Here is an 18,001-nt window from a genome sequence, read left to right on the forward strand (position 1 = left end):
GGAGCCGTTGAGAGCAGGCGGTCACGTGAGCCGAGGAGAGAGAGAGAGAGAGAGAGAGAGAGAGAGAGAGAGAGAGAGAGAGAGAGAGAGAGCCGGAGAGCCAGCAGAAAGCCAACAGACAGACGACCAACAAAGAGCACAACAGGGAGGCCGGCGGGGACCGCGAGAGAAAAAGAGGGGTGAGAGGGAGGAGGGCAGCGCGCCCCCCCCTTTCCGGATACTCCCCAGCTTCAACTCTCCGGTCTCACATTAGAGAGGCTCAGTGACCGAATGGGGCCTGGGGACCCCATTCTCCAGCCGGAGGAGCCCTTTATCCTCGCTGGCTCACTCTTGCCCCTGCAGCTAAGCTGGCCACTTCCCCAGTCCTGAACCGAGAATGTGAGCTGTAATTGGGCCTGGTAAATACTCCTCTATAGCTTGCAAAGTAAGGGCAACTCCCTGTTATCCACAGGGGGCTTCCCTAGGGTCCTGGGAATCCTGAATCTCCCAGATCTTAGAGCTGTCCCCATCCCAAGTTGGCTGGGAGTTGGGGTCCAGACTGTTTGAGTCCATTCCATTGGGCAACAACAAATGAGGCTCAGGTGAAGTGTCCACTGTGCCAGGCACTGTGCTAGGTTCATGCAACTGCAGAGATGGACAACACAGGTGACCGGCTGTGACCTCACTTCTGGGATCTTCTACTTTATAGGGAGAGGTCACAGACAGACAGGCACAGATGGAGCTGACCTTGAAAGGGGCTCTGCCCAGTGGTAGTAAAGTGCTACAGGGCGCATGGAGGAAGGAGAAATGACTGAGGAACCACAAGACCTCTTGGAGGAAGAAGGATTTGAACAGGGCCTTGAGGGCTGGGGTTCAGTGCAGGTGGAGGGATTATTCTGAGCACAAGGCCTGGAGCACGTGCCAGCTCCTTCTAGCAGGAACCTGCACTGCTTGCTGCCCCCTTGTTGGTGCTGATTACTGGGAATTGGCTATACTTGTCCAAAGTGCTACCAGTTCAATGAAAATTTTCCTCAGCCCACTTTTTCCTTTGGGGAAGCATGGGCCAAGAGGAAATGAAGTCAGTATCCTGTCCCCTGTCCCCCTGCCTCACAGGGATAGGAGGTGGCCACCCACTCAGTGAGCATGGACCAGGGTCACTAAAAGCATCAACCTAATCTTAGACCCCTCCCTCCTCCAGCCACTAAGAGTTGGGGTCTGACAAGCACAGGGGTATTTCAGTGGAGGGCGGGACATGGTAGCTACCAGCTTTGGTTGGCAGGCCCAGTATAGAGATTCCCCAAGGCTAGGGATATCACTTGAGATATGGTTGGCTGGGTTACTCAGAGCAAGGGGACCCAAGTCTCATAGGAAGGTCATAGACCTAAGGGCACCCTTCTTAACATCCTGGTGAAAAGGCTGTCCCCCTCCCCAAATACTTTGTAGATACAAGCCATCAACATCATCACAATTAACTTTTTCGTTACTGTTCCTTCATTCAGTTCTTTATTCCAAAAACATCTATTCAGCATTACTGTTTGCCCCTCTGTGTTCAGGACTGGGGACTGAGTCTCTCCCTACCAGAAGCTCCTGCTCTACTGAGAAAGTGATCACAAATTCTAAGGAGCAGGAGAGAATGCTTTCCTTTGTTCCTAATTGAAAAAGGATTAATTAGACAAAGAAAGGGAGAGTTGGGTAAAGGCAGAAAGCCCAGGTCCGTTGTCAAAAATATGGAAAATAGAAAAAAGCAGAAATATAATTTTTAATCAAGCCACTTCGGAGCTGTGTGGATTTTATTTAGTTAGCCTCTGAGAGCCTCAGTATTCTCATCTGTAAAGTGGGAGTAATTGCCTCACAGGGTCATTGTGCAAACACAGATGATAATTTATGTAAGCAAAATGCCAAGCACAGAACCTGGTACCTAATAGGCCCTATTTTCAGGTACCTAGTATCGTTATATAACTACCATCCAAACCAATCACCTGCTGTTAACATTTTGGTACATTTCCTTCCAGTCTTTTTAAAAAATGCATATTTTTTCCATACAGTTTGTGATTCAACTCAATATACTATTTTATAGCTAGCCTTTTTTTTTAATTTGCCATTTTAAACATTAATTTTTTTTTTAACTGGGGAATATTGGGGAACAGTGTGTTTCTCCAGGGCCCATCAGCTCCAAGTCGTTGTCCTTCAGTCTAGTTGTGGAGGGCGCAGCTCAGCTCCAAGTCCAGTTGCCGTTTTCAATCTTAGGTGCAGGGGGCGCAGCCCACCATCTCATGCTGGAATCTGGCCACTGCTTCGGAAGCTCAGCGGCAGCTCATTGTCTTCAATCTAATTGTGGAGGGCGCAGCTCACTGGGAATCGAACCGGCAACCCTGTTCTTCAGAGCGCGCACTCTAACCAACTGAGCCATCTGGCCGCCCCCATAGCTAGCCTTTTTAATTTTTACTTAAAATTATAACAAGAATTTCCTTATGTTATTAAAAAAAAAACTCCTTGTAAACATCATTTTAATGACCACATAATAGTCCATTGTGTAGATTCCCATTGCTTTTTAAAGCTCCCAGGTTATATGTCAATTATATCTCAATAAAGCTGGAAAATAAATGAAGAATAAAAGCTCCCAGGCCTACTGTTTCCTTTGTCCTTTACCCACGATCACCCCAGCCATACCAGGTCTTTGCAGAAGACAATTATGAAACCACTTGTACCCCACCCCGCATATTCAAATCCAGTTATTTCTTGAGACATTGGTCCTTTCAGTTAGCCATTTCCACAAGTCTCTGCCCTTCTGTACACTCATTGGCAGCCAAGGTAGTTTTAGAACTTGCGGTACCATGTTGTAACTCAACACCACCCCTGCCTCAGAGAATCCTCTCTTACTTTCCCTGGCCATTTTTGCCTCTACCCACTCCCTGGTCTGCCCTCTAAGTCTGGGCTGTGGATTCCTCCAGGAATCTATGGATGCCAGTTCCATTTCCCACCTTCCAGCCAGAGATGGCACCTTCATTGCTTTACAAACTCAGTTTTGATGTCACCAAGAAAGTAAACCCAGAGGTAAGCACTATAGGCAGGCCTGGGGAAGGCCAGATCAAGCTCCTGTGTCTGGAGGAAGGTTAATAGGTCTCTTTCTCATCTGGGTATTGCCGTAGATGAGAATGAGAATTATAGAATAGGGGGCCAGTGAGGGGGGGTGAAGTGGGAGTGGGTGCTTGTCGTGGGCCATTTTTTTTTCCATGAGGTAAATGCCTCTAATCCCCCTGAGATTTTCCAAATTGGGGCTGGAATTGTCAAATAGATGGTTTGCTATGGGGAAACCTAAAGTCAGCAGAATATTTTTGAACACAGTCCTTCAGCTTCAAGACAAGGACATCCTTATATGTTCGGAGGGTTCGGTATCAAGCAGGCAGTCTGGGGTTCTAGAACGTGAGACTTTCCTTGGGGAGAAGAGAATGAAAAACTCTCTGGGGTTCTAGGAGAAGCATGGGATTCTAGTCAATGGGACAGTCCCAAGGGCAAGAGCTCATTCAATGGAAAATGTCAGTCATTTCAAATCAGTGGGAAAATAATGTATTGTTTAACAAATGGTTTGGGGATACCTGATTATTTGGGGGGAAAACAAGTTAGCACCTCATGCCATCCACGAAAGTAAATTCCAGAATTAAACTGTAGCCTGATCAGTCAGGTTCTCGGTTGCAAACGACAGAATCTGATTTTAATTAACTGAAGCAGAAAAGGAGTTTGTTGGAAGGCTAGTGGAGATCTCACTGTGACTGGAAACATCAAGAAGTAGCTTCAGGAAAAGGCTAGGAACCAAGGGAGGAAGGCACAGTTAGGGTCAGGCCGCAGGACTGGCTTGCTTGGGATGCCTTCATTGCATGGCCCCCTCAGAGACTTGCAGCTGCACATCTGGACACCTGGCTGCTGAGACCTCCAGGAATAATTGCTGCTCTTCCCTACAGTGCTGTAACGCTCAAGTTCCAAAGTCCAGAGAGAGGTAGTTGACAGGCAAACCCTGGGCCTATCCCTGCTACCTAGCTGCAGGCTGATATGGAAAGAGAATATCTGCCTCTGAGTCTCTCGGGATTCACTTCAAATCATCGGGGTATTTGGATACCGAGCAACCCAAACCAAAAATGTCCAACTGCAGTTGTGGATGTTTCTTGAGCACTCACTATGTACTAGGCCAACTGCTTTACATATTTTATTTATCCCTGCAAGCAACCCTGTAAGTTGGAAACTATTATTATCACCACCTTACAGAGAAGGAAGCTGAAAGGTGCCCTTGGTCACACAGTTGGTAAGGAAGGGGTGGAACTGAGATTTGGTCCCAGCTCCATCTGGCTCCAGACTGGAAACTTGAGCTTATCCACTCCGCTTCAGAGTGGTCACGAATGGCAAACTATAAGGCCATAGGCAACCTAGAAGAAAACAGGTGAGTATTTCTCTTGTCTTGAGAGTAGGGAATGTCTTTCTAGGCATAAAAGTAAATGGATGATGAGGGTAAGGGGGATCAAATATATGGTGATGGAAGGAGAACTGACTCTGGGTGGTGAACACACAATGTAATTTATAGATGATGTGATACAGAATTGCACACCTGAAATCTATGTAATTTTACTAACAATTGTCACCCCAATAAATTTAAAAAATAATAATAATAAAAAAAGTAAATGGAGAAACAATAAAAGACACGAACATACAGATTCGGCTATATAAAAATGTCAAAATTCTGTATTTTTAACCTCCTTTACCTATTTCTCTCATCCTCCAACCTTTGGCAATCACCAATCTGTTCTCTATGAGCTTTAAAAAAAAAAAATCCAGAGTGGCCGGTTAGCTCAGTCGGTTAGAGCGTGGTGCTAATAACACCAAGGTTGCTGGTTTGATCCCCGCATATGCCACTGTGAGCTGCACCCTCCTTAAAATAAATAAATAAATAAATAATAAAAAATTCCACATTTAAGAGAGATAATATGGTATTTGTCTGTCTTTGTAACTTCTGTATTTTAAAAATGATAACACCACAGCAAAATTAAAAGACCTACGGGCAAGGAGTATTTGCAACATATGACAAAGTGTTAGTATCTCTGATATATAAAGAAAGCTTACAAATCCACAATAAAAAAACAAACACTTCATTAGAAAACTAGGCAAAGGACCTGAATTGGCAATTCACAAAACAAGAAATACTAATGACCAGTAAACTAGAAAAAAAAATTCAGTGTTACTAAAGAAGCACAAATTCAAATTTTGACATCAACATACAACTTTTTACCCATCAAGTTGGCAAATATATGTATACATTTTTACATATTTTAATAATATTTATTTATTTATTTATTTATTTATTTATTTATATAATACTCTGTCAATAAGAGCTTAGGGAAGCATGTTTTAAAAATCAGCTTTATTAAAGGATAATTTAGCTATGATTACCTGCAGCCATTTAAATTTTACAATTTAATGAATTTTGACATATATATCCACCCATGAAACCACTCCCACAATCAAGACGCAGAACATATCGGTCACCCCCAAAACTTTGCTCATGCCCCCTTATAGTCTATCTCTTCCTCCACCTCTGTCCCCAGGAGGTAACCATCGATCTACTTTCTGTCACTATAGTTTCATTTGTATTTTCTAGAATTTTATGCTATGGGATTAAACAGGATATAGTACTTTGGTCTGGTTTCTCTCACTCAGCATCATGTTTTTGAGATTCATCCATGTTGTTGCATGTATCAGTTGTCTGTTTTTTTGTATTGCTGAGTAGTATTCCATTGTAATAAATGTACCATTTTTAAATTCATTCAGCTGGTGATAGTCATTTGGATTGTTTCCAGTTTGTGGCAACTGGGATGTTGTGAACAAAGCTGGTGTGAACATTCTGGTGGAAGCGTAAACCAGTAAAATCTTTTAATTACATTGGTTTGGTACCGTGTGTCAAAATATTAAAAAATCATGCTTACCAAAGTTACATGATGTCCAGGATTTGCTTCAAAAAGAATCCATTGACAGGAAGAAGTAGGTGAGGGTGTAGGTGAAACAAGATTGACCATCAGTTGATAGTTATTGAAACTAGGAGATAGGTGCACGGGAGGTTGTTATACTATTTTACTTTAGTGTATGTTTGAAAGTTTCCATCATAAAATTTTAATAACACACCTCTCGATCCAGTTGTTTCTAAAATCAGATATGCACAAAGGATGTTCGTAAGGAATTATAGTTATAATAACGAAAAAAGGGTAAACAATCTAAATACCCAACAAAAGATTGGGTGGATAAATTATGGCACATTTATTGAATGGAATACTATGGAGTCTTCAAAAATCATGTTTCCAAAGAGTATTTAATGACATTGAAAAATGCAATATATATTTTATGAGAAAATGAAGGTTACAAACCAGCTATATACAGCATGATTCCATTTTTATTTAGAATATATAATAAATATAAATCAAAGACTGGAATGTTAACAATAGTAAACTATGTGGTAGGATGACAAATGATTTTTATGATGTTTATAGTTTCCTGTATTTTCAAAATTTCTACAATGAGCACGTGATACTTTTTTTGAGGTATTTTTTTTATTTCAGGTGAACAAAACAATGTAATAATTAGACATTTACACCACTCACAAAGTGATAACCCCCTTCCTCCAATCTCTTATCCCTCTGACATCATATGTAACTGTTCAATTCCATTGACTCTGTTCCCTATGCTGTACTCCACATCTTGTGACTATATATATATATATATATATACACACACACATATACATATATATATATATATATATATATATATATACATATAATTATAGCTGACATTCAATATTATTCAGCTTCAGCTTCAGGTGTACAGTGCAATGGTCAGGCATCTACATTGTCCATTAAGTGATCTTCCTAAGAAGACAGTGCCCATCTGACACCATACAAAATTTTTACAACATTATTGATTATATTCCCCCAACTGTCTTTCGTATCCCTGTGGCAATATTGTGGCTACCAATTTGTGCTTTCTAATCCCCTCACCTTCTCTCATCCCCACCCCCTCCCATCTAGCAACCCTCAGTTTTTTTCTCTATATTTCTGAGACTATTTCTGTTTAGTTTGTTCATTTATGCTATTCTTTAGATGCCACATATAAGTGAGATCATGTGGTATTTGTCTTCCTCTGTCTGACTTATTTCACGTAGCACAATGTTCTCTAGGTCCATCCATATCATTGCAAATGGTAAGATTTCATTCTTCTTTATGGCCGAGTTATACTCCATTGTATAAATGTACCACAGTTTCTTAATCCAGTTGTCTACCGATGGGCATTTCGGTTGTTTCCATGTCTTGGCTCAAAAAACTGGAAAGGAGCTACCTAATTTCCCAGCAATTCCACTCTTAGCTATCTATCCAGAGAAATCCAAAACACTAATTCAAAAAAATATTGCACCCCTATGTTTATTGCAGCACTATTCACAATAGCTAAGATGTGATACTTTTATATATATTTTTTAATGAACGAAAAATAGCATTTCATTTCTCTTTGGTACTTTGTCCCTTTTTAAAGATTCTTCCTCCTTATATATTTTCACCCTAGAAGATCAATAGGAGAGGTTTTTTTGTATTCCCACAGACCCAAAGTAGTAGATTCTCAGAGCTAGATGGAACTTGAGAGATTAAGACTGATTACCCACTGTTTAGATGAAGAAACCGAGAGTCAGAGAGGGGAAGTGACTTGCTTAACACCAGACACACAGAAAATGAGTATCACGGCCAGGACTGCTCAAGCCCCTTGAGGCCAACTCTAGGGACCTTTCACTGCCTCTTAGAACAAAGGATCCCAGTTAAACTGAGTTTCTGACAGGGAGCATGACCAGACCTTCTTTAATAGGATGGCTCAAAGATGACACAACTGCCCTGACTTCTCCTCCTGGCTCTAACCCTGGCCACAGATTGGACCCCCCACCCCCACTCTATTAATCCAGGCAGCAATGGACCCCTCAACTCCACACACAGACCAGTCTCCTCAACCCCTGGCCAGAGTCTGAATTCTGATATGTGTTGCACAATGAGCCCTTTCTCCACCTCCACCCCCATCCTCCATCCTCCAAATCTGTATGGTGAAAGGACAGGGGTAGGGTATGGGTGAATCATACAACCTCTTCCCCTCAAGAGTCAAGGGCAGCACTTTCTTATAGGCAGGCAGGAAGGCAGGTAGGGAGGCACTTTTTAAGTAGAAGGGCAAGGGCAAGTCCACAGCAACAATGGAGGATGCTCAGAACCAGCGTTCTAAATTGGAGAGAGCCTGGCTTTCTTCAGAACATTTCTCTCACTAGTCCATGTGGCTATTTGAAGCTCTCAACCTGCTGCATCAGAAGGGCCAGGCTCAGAGGCCTTTACCTCGGTCCCCGAGTTAGCTGGGGGTGAGGGTGGGGGGAGTGGCCAGGCAGTGGGCGGTTCTTGAAAGGCCTTTGGGAAACAGGGGCGGAGCGCTGGGGCGGGGAGTGTTGCGAGCTGCTGGAGGAACGCCAGAAAAGATCGCGGGGGGGGGGGGGGGGGGGGGGGGGGGGGGGGGGGGAAGAAGATGCCACCCGCGAGGCTTGTTGAAAGAAACTGGAGAGACGGAAAGGAGCAGATCATCCCCTCTTCACCTCCATTCCCAGAAGCTCCGTCAGAACTCCTCAGTGCTGGGAACCCCAGCGGAGTGACTGGAACTGCCCTAGAGATACGGAGGTCCCTGAAGCTGGAAAGGAATTTCTCTTCCTGAGAGAAAGCTGGGCCAGTCATGTCTCCCGCAGTGCCTCAGTACCCCCATCTATACAATGGGGCAGCAATAGCCTTCCTGGTCCAACCTCTTTGGGGAGAATATGTGAGAATGCATAAGACAGAATCAGGTACAATATTCTTGAAGCATCTCTAGTTTCAGGGTGAGCTGGGAAGGAGGTACATGGAACACAGAGAGTGTGGGGACAGAGCCCCAGAGAGCAGTTTCCAGGCTCTCGGCCTCACATAGAAAGGTGCTGGCTCAGGAAGTAGATGGCCATCAGCTGTGACTAGTTGGCCATCGGCTGTTACCGGTTAGCCATTAGCCACTGATATAACTGCCGCGGCTAAGCTAGCAAAGGGTGGTGTAGTGTGGTAGTGTAGTTGTGGCGTGGTGGAGTGTGGATTGTGGATTGCAGAGAGGCGGATTGCAGCTAGCAAGTGAGGTTGGTTGGCAGAGACAAGTGGACAGCAGGTTGCGGATAGTGTGGCTCCTGCTTCCTGTGTCTCCAACCCAGCCGCCAGCGAGAATATAGTGGTATGACTCCCCTATCTATGGCTCTGTGGGTGTTCCTTTTTGGCCTAACTATGTCTTATGTGGGGAGCGGGACCAGAGACCCCGCCTGTCACCCTGCATGACAGAGTTAACAATCAGTTTTGGTGCCTTTACTGACAAGGACTGGAAGGCTGGGCATTTTGCTACTGGAAAAAACTCCTTTGGTGGTATGAGGTGGCCCCATCTCTCTGAGTCTGTGGAACACTGTTGTCCAACACTTCCCTGTGTGTTGTTCTTGAAATCTGGAAAATGGGCTGTCTCTTCCTAGCTGTAATTGAGTGTGTGTGTGTGTGGGGTGTTTATTTTATTTTATCTTATTATTATTTTTTTTTTGCGGAGCTGGGGAGAAGTAAAAGGGAAGGGGTGAGGTAGATAAAGGGGAGGGATGTAGGAGGTAGTGTTGCAGACATTAACGTGCCCAATAGATTGTTTCCCCTCCCACAAATGCTTAGACAAAAAGACCTGCAAAGACTGGGAGAGTAACTTCAGGGTGAGTTTTCTTTAAGGTTTTTCAGACCCCACTTATCTACTTTGGCAAATGAGAGACAAGAATGAAAAAGTAAAAGGGATAGATCAAGGTAAACATGTGAATCTCCTTTTTTACCTCATGATCTCTGTAGAAAAGATGCCAGTGGCAGTAAAGCTAGAAACCCAAGTGACAACATGGAGGCAGCAAGAGGACCATGGGAAGAAAAAAGGAAGCTGACCACATGTCTTTCTTGAAAGACTTCATTTTCCTGTAGCTGGAACTGAGCTCAAGGGGCTTACACTGCTCGCCAGGAAACAGCATACAAGAAACAACTAGAGAACAAGGCAATAGAGCAGAGCATCAAGATGCAGGTAAAACACAGAAACAAAGTCATACCAGATGGAAAGGTTGAGAGGTGGTCAGAATCAAAGAAAGCTTCTGGGAGGTGAGTCTTGAACCTTGACTTGGAGAACTTTGGTATGGAGTGTGGTAGGGAAGGTATCCCAGGGTAGAGGAACCCCATGAATCCATGTGGGGTGGGGGTGATGTGAAAGAACAAAGGCTGCAAAGAGCAATGTTTGTTGAGGAAGGCAGCATGACTGAAGAGGGGGGTGCGGGTTGCAAGGTCATTGTGGAGATCTGAAGAGAATGTACTGTACTGGTGGGAGGAAAGAGACTTTGTTTTCCCATTGAGACTAACGTGGCCTCAGGAGACCATGGGGAAGATGTCCCCAATTCCCTCAACTCCTGCACCCCACACAGGCTCAGCCCTCTGTCCCCTTGCACTCCTCCCTTTCAGGCTTGCAGGGCTAAGGGGTGACTTATAGGATGAGGAGACTGATCCCACAGACAAAAATCAGTGCAATGATTTTACAATCCTATTGTGAACCTGAGGGTCGCTGGGTGGGTGTGCATCCTACTCTGCATGGGCACACACACAGCATGTCTTGCATTGTTTAAACTGAAGCAGAGCCGGTGGCAGCCTGTTTGGTCCCCTTTGAGGCAGGCTGCACGGCACAGTGAGAAGGGCACAGGGCTTGGATTCAAATCCTGACTCTGCCATTTTCCCTCTGGGTGACCCTTCACCTCTATGAACCTCATTCTCTTGTCTGTGAAATGGGGATAACAGTACCTAACTTATAAGTGGTGATCATGAAATGAAATAAGCTGTAAAGCACCTGGCTCATAATCCTCAGCATGGACTTTTGATGTTGGTTCCCCACTCCACCAGCCCATGTCTCTCCCAGAAGCCTGCCCTGAAAGCCTGAATGCTCACATTTCCTCTCAAGTCCCAGCTCCATTGTTGACAGTGCTGTTTAAGGCAGTGCTAGGCACTGTTTGTGTGTGTGGGAGGGGGTACAAACATGAAGCACAAACAAATGTGGCAAAGTCAGTAGCTGTGGAACCTAAGTGATGGGGGTACACTCTGTCCCCCACTTCTTTGTGTAGGTTTGGAACCCAAACAAATTATAAAAAGAATCAGAAGCACTTCTTGTCCACAAGAAGGTTACAGGTATCCCTTAGGGGAGAAGCAAGCCTGAAACTAATTTTTATGTCAGGCAGAATGTGCAAGGAGGCCCTCTAAGAGGGACTTCAAAGTGCTGTAAATCTGTGAGGGAGGGGAGGATGACTTCACCTGCAGCACTGTGGGTAGCTTCCTGGAGGCAGAGACAGTTCAGCTGGTCCTTTGAGAAAGATAATTTGATTTGCAGAGAACAGGGTGTGGGGGGGTGCTGGTTACAGTGGTCCAGGCTCAGGGAACAGTTGTAACAGCACAGACTCTGGAACAGAATGTGACTGGTGTGCTTTGAGACCTTCAGTCCGGTTGTGTGTGGCAGGAGGGAGAACATGTTAACCCCTTAGCATTCAGTAAACAGTTGTGGAAAGGGCTTAACTCATCAGGTTAACCTGCTCTTTACTAGTTAAGTGCAGAGCCAGGAGGTGTCCTATGTCAGGGCTCAGTTGGGAGATATGAATGGAGAATGGAGCTTGATAACTAAGCTGTTTGCTGGTGTGTGTGTGTGTGTGTGTGTGTGTGTGTGTGTGTGTGTGTGTGTACTCCAGGTGTAGAACAGGACAGGAGAGTGCCTGGTGGGGCTCAGTGGGCCTGCTCAGGGCCCTGAGTTCAAGGCAGAACTTACAAGGAGGCACAACAGAACATGATGGACAATGAAGGGTAAAACTTTACCTCAGCCTGTTGAAGGCCCAGAAGTCCCCCGCCATCTGTTTTCATTATTTTCTAGGTACCTTGAGGATTTTTTTCAAGTTAAAGAGGTTCCTATGCAATTACAAGATCTGGAGAGGGGGTGGCGTGTCAAGCCACTATTAGCTTAACTCCTTACCTTGTGTAGAGGGAATTCTCTAAACCAGTACTTACCAACCTCTCAGATGAGAGCAAGACTCTCTTGGAACAAACAGGAAGGGAGGAGGGGAGAGGGGAACATCAATGGAGGAGAACAGGGCTGGCAAGTCAAGAGAGAGAATCCATTTGGATGAGGACAGATCTTTTTGGCAGGTGACAGGGAGGACAGTGGGCTTCAAAAGGAGAGGGCACGGCAAGGAAGCAAAGATCAACAACTTCGTTAGGTCACAGTCATTTCTCCTGGGGATCCTGTGTGTACCTTTCTGCCCCACTTCCTCCTCACTCTGGCCCCTCTCAGTACTGTGATCTCCACCTGTCTCCACACACAACAGGAAGAAGGCAACCAAGAACAGCACAGAATACTCTCTATAGGATGGGTCTGGATGGCTGGGGAAGGATGCCCAGGATGCTGCCAGGTTGGTCTCCACCTGTGAAAGCCGACTTAACTCAAGCATCTTAAGCAGATGCCAGGAGAGTAGGTCCCAGAATCCAGCAACCGTGGGACAGTACTGTGACCCTTAAGGGCTGGCGTTTATCCCAGGTTAAAGGGATGGCCTAAAGAAGTTGGAATTAACCAACCCAAAGCATCCTTTTGCCAGTTGTATTCGGGAAGGTTTGGGACACCAGGGGTCCATGTTCACTTTTTATGGCTAATATCTAGTGACCATAATAATTTCTTTTTCATTTTTATTACTGACTCTTTTTTTTTTTAGTGTCTACCATGTGCTAGGTACTTTATTAAGATCAATAAAAAGTAACAGGAATTGAACACTTATGATATGGCAGGCTCAGTACTAAGAACATGACTTGTATTATCTGTGCTGTAGATAGTGTATTGTCTCCATTTTACAGAATGGAAAACAGAGGCTCAAGGAAGTAAGGAGCTTGAAGGCCACACAGCTAAAAACTGGTGGAGGCAGGATTCAAACTCAGGTCTGGGTGGCTCCAACAGCCACATACCAGGTGCTTTAGCAATCTGCTCCACAGTCTCCACCATGCTTTGCTGCCTCACTCCTCAATTCACTAGCAATTCGTTCTCCCAATTAGTAGATTGGTCATATGTTGACCCTTCTAGTCTTGGTCTAATGGCTTGCTTATTTAACTGATGGATGCTGCTCCCCACTCGAGGCCATTAGCATTTAAACAAAACAAAACTGTTGAACCTGGCAAAGTGACACTGTATTTACTGCTTTTCTCCTAGTGAGCTTTCTCCTTGTGAGCTTTCCCCAAATATGTATTTTGAAATGCTATTTGTCCCTAAAGTGGACTGTGGAACAGTTTAGTGATCTTCTCACGCAGCTCCAGCCCCACTCCCCTTAATCTCCTTGGTGGGTAGGTGGGACAAATGGCCCAGGGGACCAGCCTTGATTAGGATGGGGAAGAGGCATGGCGACAGTCCCATTCTGAATAATTAGGGGGCAGAAAGGCCGCACTAGGCCCACAACTCTGTCCCTGGGGGCTAAGTCCTGGAGCGTACCCCCTCCATGCTTGGGGAGGGAATTTGGTATTTCTTTCTACGACAATAAGAACATCTGTGCCAAGGCAGAGGAGGAGGCCGGGCGCTCCGAGGCATCTCTGTCCGTCTCTTGACACTGTCTGATTGTTACTGTTCAGTTTCTGCTTGGATCATTGACCATGTCCATTTAGAGCAGGCTGGCTTGGGTGAAGACAATGGAGCGCTGAGGAAGGACAGAGAGGACCTATCCAGCTGTGGGTGGGGATGTGAGGTGGGCAGGGAGCTGGACTGACTCTAAAGTGGCCAGGTTACAAATGAATAGCTGCAAAATACAGGGTAATCTTGCATCCACTGATGGGAGGAAGGAGTGCTTCCACTGTCCCGCCTCCCCTGGGGTTAACTGCTGTTGACTGGGTCCTATTTGTTTGCAGCCTCCTTCCTCTGACTCATTGGGATTTAGCTCAACCTTGGGATAAATGGATGAAGACCTACAGGCTTGATCTTTATATGGGAAAGTGAGCTTCACACTGAGAAAAAAAAAACCTGGCTTCCTTTCTCCCAGCTCGTTACCAACTGATGGTAGTTAAAGTGGGGGAGTTTAGGGCTCCCTGCAAACCCATTCCCAGTTCTGGAAAGCCACATCACCCAGTGTGTTCAGATGGTGAGTGCAGCCACATCAGGCCCCAGCAAGTTAGCCTCAGATTGGAAGAGCCAGGCAACTCCTTAGTTTCTTCCTCACTCAGGATGCCCAGCTCTGGGACTGCGAGTTCTGGGGACCAAAAGGAGGTAGGCAAGTGCCTCCTGCATAATTAGCTACATCAGTCTTAGAAAACATACCATGTTTCCCCCCCAAAAAGACCAGATCTCATATTAATTTTTGCTCCAAAATATGCATTAAGGCTTATGTTCAGGGGATTTCATCCTGAAAAATGCTAGGGCTTATTTTCTGGTTAGGTCTTATTTTTGGGGAAACACAGTAGATAGCCCATCCCTTTGGGCATCATGCTGTGCCTGGCACGAGCTAGTAATCCCAACCCAGTCCTGGCCCTCCCGATTTTACAACCTTAAATCACACAATGACACAGATCCCAAAGGCATGCAGTTAACAAATACATCCACTTGTCCACCAATCACAAGGGATCCATTGGGTGAGCCACAGCCACAAACAGGCCCCCCTTCAAAGAGCTTCCAGTCTGGTGGGTAAAAGGTTGAGTGAGGGCTTGGGAGAAGGGGTTCAGGCAAGGAAACATGGTCAACTTGGTCATTCTCTAACAGCCTTTTTTAAAAAAGTGCCTACTGGCATGTTTTCGGTCCACTCGAGCTGCGTCCCCCACCCTGGATTGAGGGTGTAATTCCAGCCCTCCGCATGCCGGGTCCATACAAAGGGCCAGAGGCAACCTCACTCTGCGCAGCTGGTGGGGAGACTTGGGCCAGGAGGCTGGGGCCTGAGGCGCCCAGCGTGGGCTAGCCCTTTCTCCGTGGGTGGCCAGGGCGTGTCATCGGCCCTTGCCTCCACGATCTCTCTTGGCATCTTCAGGGCAGTCCTCCACCCGTCCCGCTAGCTGAGAATCCCAGCTGCGCGCCGCTGGCACAGGTTTGGGGCATAAACCCGGAGAAGGCTCGGGGTAAGTCATCCTGGGAGGTGGAGTTGCCGCGTCTCCCCAGGGCGCGCCTGCCCGGCCAGGGCTGCAGGAGGCGCAGCCGACGGCACGTCCCCCAAACACTTCCGACGGGCGACTGCATCCCGGGCGGCTTCCGAGGGCCGGTCGGGGGCGACCTGGGCTGAGTTCGCGCTCCGGGCTGTGTGCCCGCCGGTGAGCTGACGGCGGCCACGGGGCGCCGAGCCTCCCCTGAGGCGGGCTGCGCGCTGCGCCGGGCCGGCAGCTGCAGGGCCTGGGGAGCGGGCTGACCAGCGAGCGAGAGAGTAGGGCGGAGGGAGCGCGAGTTGCGGGGGGGGGGGGGGAACGCGGGAGCACGACCCACCGACCCGGGAAGGGCGGGTTGGGGGGCGGCGGCGGCAGCGGCGGCGGGAGGAGCGAGCCGGGGACTCTGGCGGTAGGCCAGGCTGGCGGACCAGAGCCGCGGGGCTGTGGGGGGTTGGAGCGCCGGGGGCGGGGGGGGGGGGGGGACGGAGATGGGGCAGCGGGAGGGAGGGGGCTGGCGGGGCGCGGCCAGGGGGCGGGGCGGCCGGACCTGGGGATGATAAGAGCTGGCTTACGGGGAGTGAGGGCGGGAGTGAGGGAGGGGCGGGGGACTCAGAGACCAAAGAGGAGACAAAAGGACGGAGTGGGTGGGAGGGGCCTAGACTAGCGGAGGTAGGGGAGGGGCGCCAAGGGACGCCTCGGAGGGAGGGGTATGTGTGTAGGGGGAGCATAGAGGGAGGGACTTAGGGACGAGGAGGGACAACATAAGGGAGCGCAGGGGTATGGAGAGAGGAGGGGTGGCCTGGAGTGCTCCACCACGCTGGCCATGAAGGGGAGGGGAGGCCGCGAAGGGGAGGCCACTGGGAGGAACGGCCACACACAGGGAGGGGGATCCTGGGGATGGACAGTCCGCAAGGAAGGGGGCCGGCGCTTCGGCGGGCTTGGGAGGGGATGGGTGAGCAGACACCGGGTAAGGGAGTGCAGCGAGGACCCGAGGGCTGAGGCGGATGGGCGTGTGTGGAGTGCTGAGGGATGGGATTTGACACTGCTGATCGGGAAAGCTGAAAGACCACGGTGGGGGCCGCACAGACGGGACAGGACTACCAAGGCAGGACGAAAACTTCCCCAGGGAAAGTGGGACCTACGAGGGCTGGAGAAGGGTGGCGGAGGCGGCCTTGGGCTCGGCAGGAAGGCGCCACCACCGCCCTCCGCCCGTCCCCAGCGTGCCCCGCCCCGTCCGGGGGCCCTAAGGGCAGCGGCCTGGGCGGGAGGTGGGGGGGAGCCGAGCCAGGGCGGTACCATTCGGAACAGAGAGGGGGGCTTGGGAGGAAGGGAGGAGCCAGGGGTCAGAACTCTGTTGGGGGCGGGGGGCGGGCGCCACACCCTGGGAAAAAGGCTTGGGCACATCCAGAATGGACCAATCAGCGAGCAAGGCCAGGGTGGCGTCAAGGGGCAGTTTTGGCCAATAGGAAGAGAGAACACTTCAGAGGTTCGGAGGAAGAAAAGAAAAAAAAAGCCCCATGAAACAACAATCGAATCCGTTTGGGGGTTTGGAAGGCTGGGAGTGGGCGTCATTTATAGCACATTCTGGCGCCTGCCCTCCACTTTTAAGGATGGGATCGCTTGCTTCACTCTTGGGGCTGCGGGGAGCACGCGGAGCTGAGGAGGGTCCCGGGAAAGTAGACGGGGATTGGCCGTTTATTGGGGGCACTTGATTGGGCGCTTCAATTTGGGGAGTGGGTGGGGCAGAGGGGGCAGCTTTGTGCTCAAAAGAGTGAAGAGGTTACGGTCTCTTAAACAGAGGCAGGTGTGGGCAGTTTCCCGCCCTCCCCCCCATCCACTGGCCACTGACTTAGGTGTCAGCCAGCAAGTGGATCACAGATGATCTCAAACCTATGGATAACTTAAAAATACCCCTGAACTGATCTGAACACGATCAACGATCAACGTATTTATTTTCCTTCCCAGCCCAGGGCTAGTTCTTCAGAGGATGAGCAATGGTAGGTAGTAGAGGCCCACAGCTACAACGGGGTATTTCATAGAAAATTTATGGCGTGGCTTTTGGCTTCAGAATTAGTCTAGGGTCCTAGTGCCTACTCAGCCACTAATTTAATGTGTAACACTGGAGACTTCACTCAACTCTGAAAACCTTTGCCTGTAAAATAAAGGTATTCGGGACTGGTTACATTGGAGATCTAAACATTTTGGAACTATTTTGGAGAGTGGTGTGCTTAGAAAAAGAGAACTGTGTTGGTAGAGGGAATTGTAAAAAAAAAAAAAAAAAAAAAAAAAACCTCGTGGAGCGGCAGAAAGCGTTTGGCCCAGGATTCCAAATGTCTGTAAAGCTCCTCAAACTGTATGTAAGATGATGTATATGTGCATTTTTTTGAGGAGGGTTCATAACGTCATCAAATTCTCAGAGGGGTCTGTGACACAAAAATTAACCCCCGTCTTGGTCTAAAACATCTGGGAGCACCAACCTCCAAGGCAGGAGATGAAGTGCAATTGTAGTATGTCCTTTTGGAATCAGGAGGGGTTTCTCCAGTTCCTTGTTAGGAATCTCAGCTGCAGGGGCTCTATCTATCTATCTATCTATCTATCCATCTATCCATCTATCCCATCTATCCCATCTACCCCATCTACCCCATCTACCCCATCTATCCATCTATCTATCATCTATCTATCATCTATCTATCTATCTCCAAAGAAAGGTTCCTCAGAGTTGAGAAGCCCAGGTGAACTGCCACAGAGCAAAGTAATGCTTGAATAAACTATAC

Source organism: Rhinolophus ferrumequinum, chromosome X (assembly GCF_004115265.2).
Source record: "Rhinolophus ferrumequinum isolate MPI-CBG mRhiFer1 chromosome X, mRhiFer1_v1.p, whole genome shotgun sequence".
Lineage (NCBI taxonomy): Eukaryota > Metazoa > Chordata > Mammalia > Chiroptera > Rhinolophidae > Rhinolophus > Rhinolophus ferrumequinum.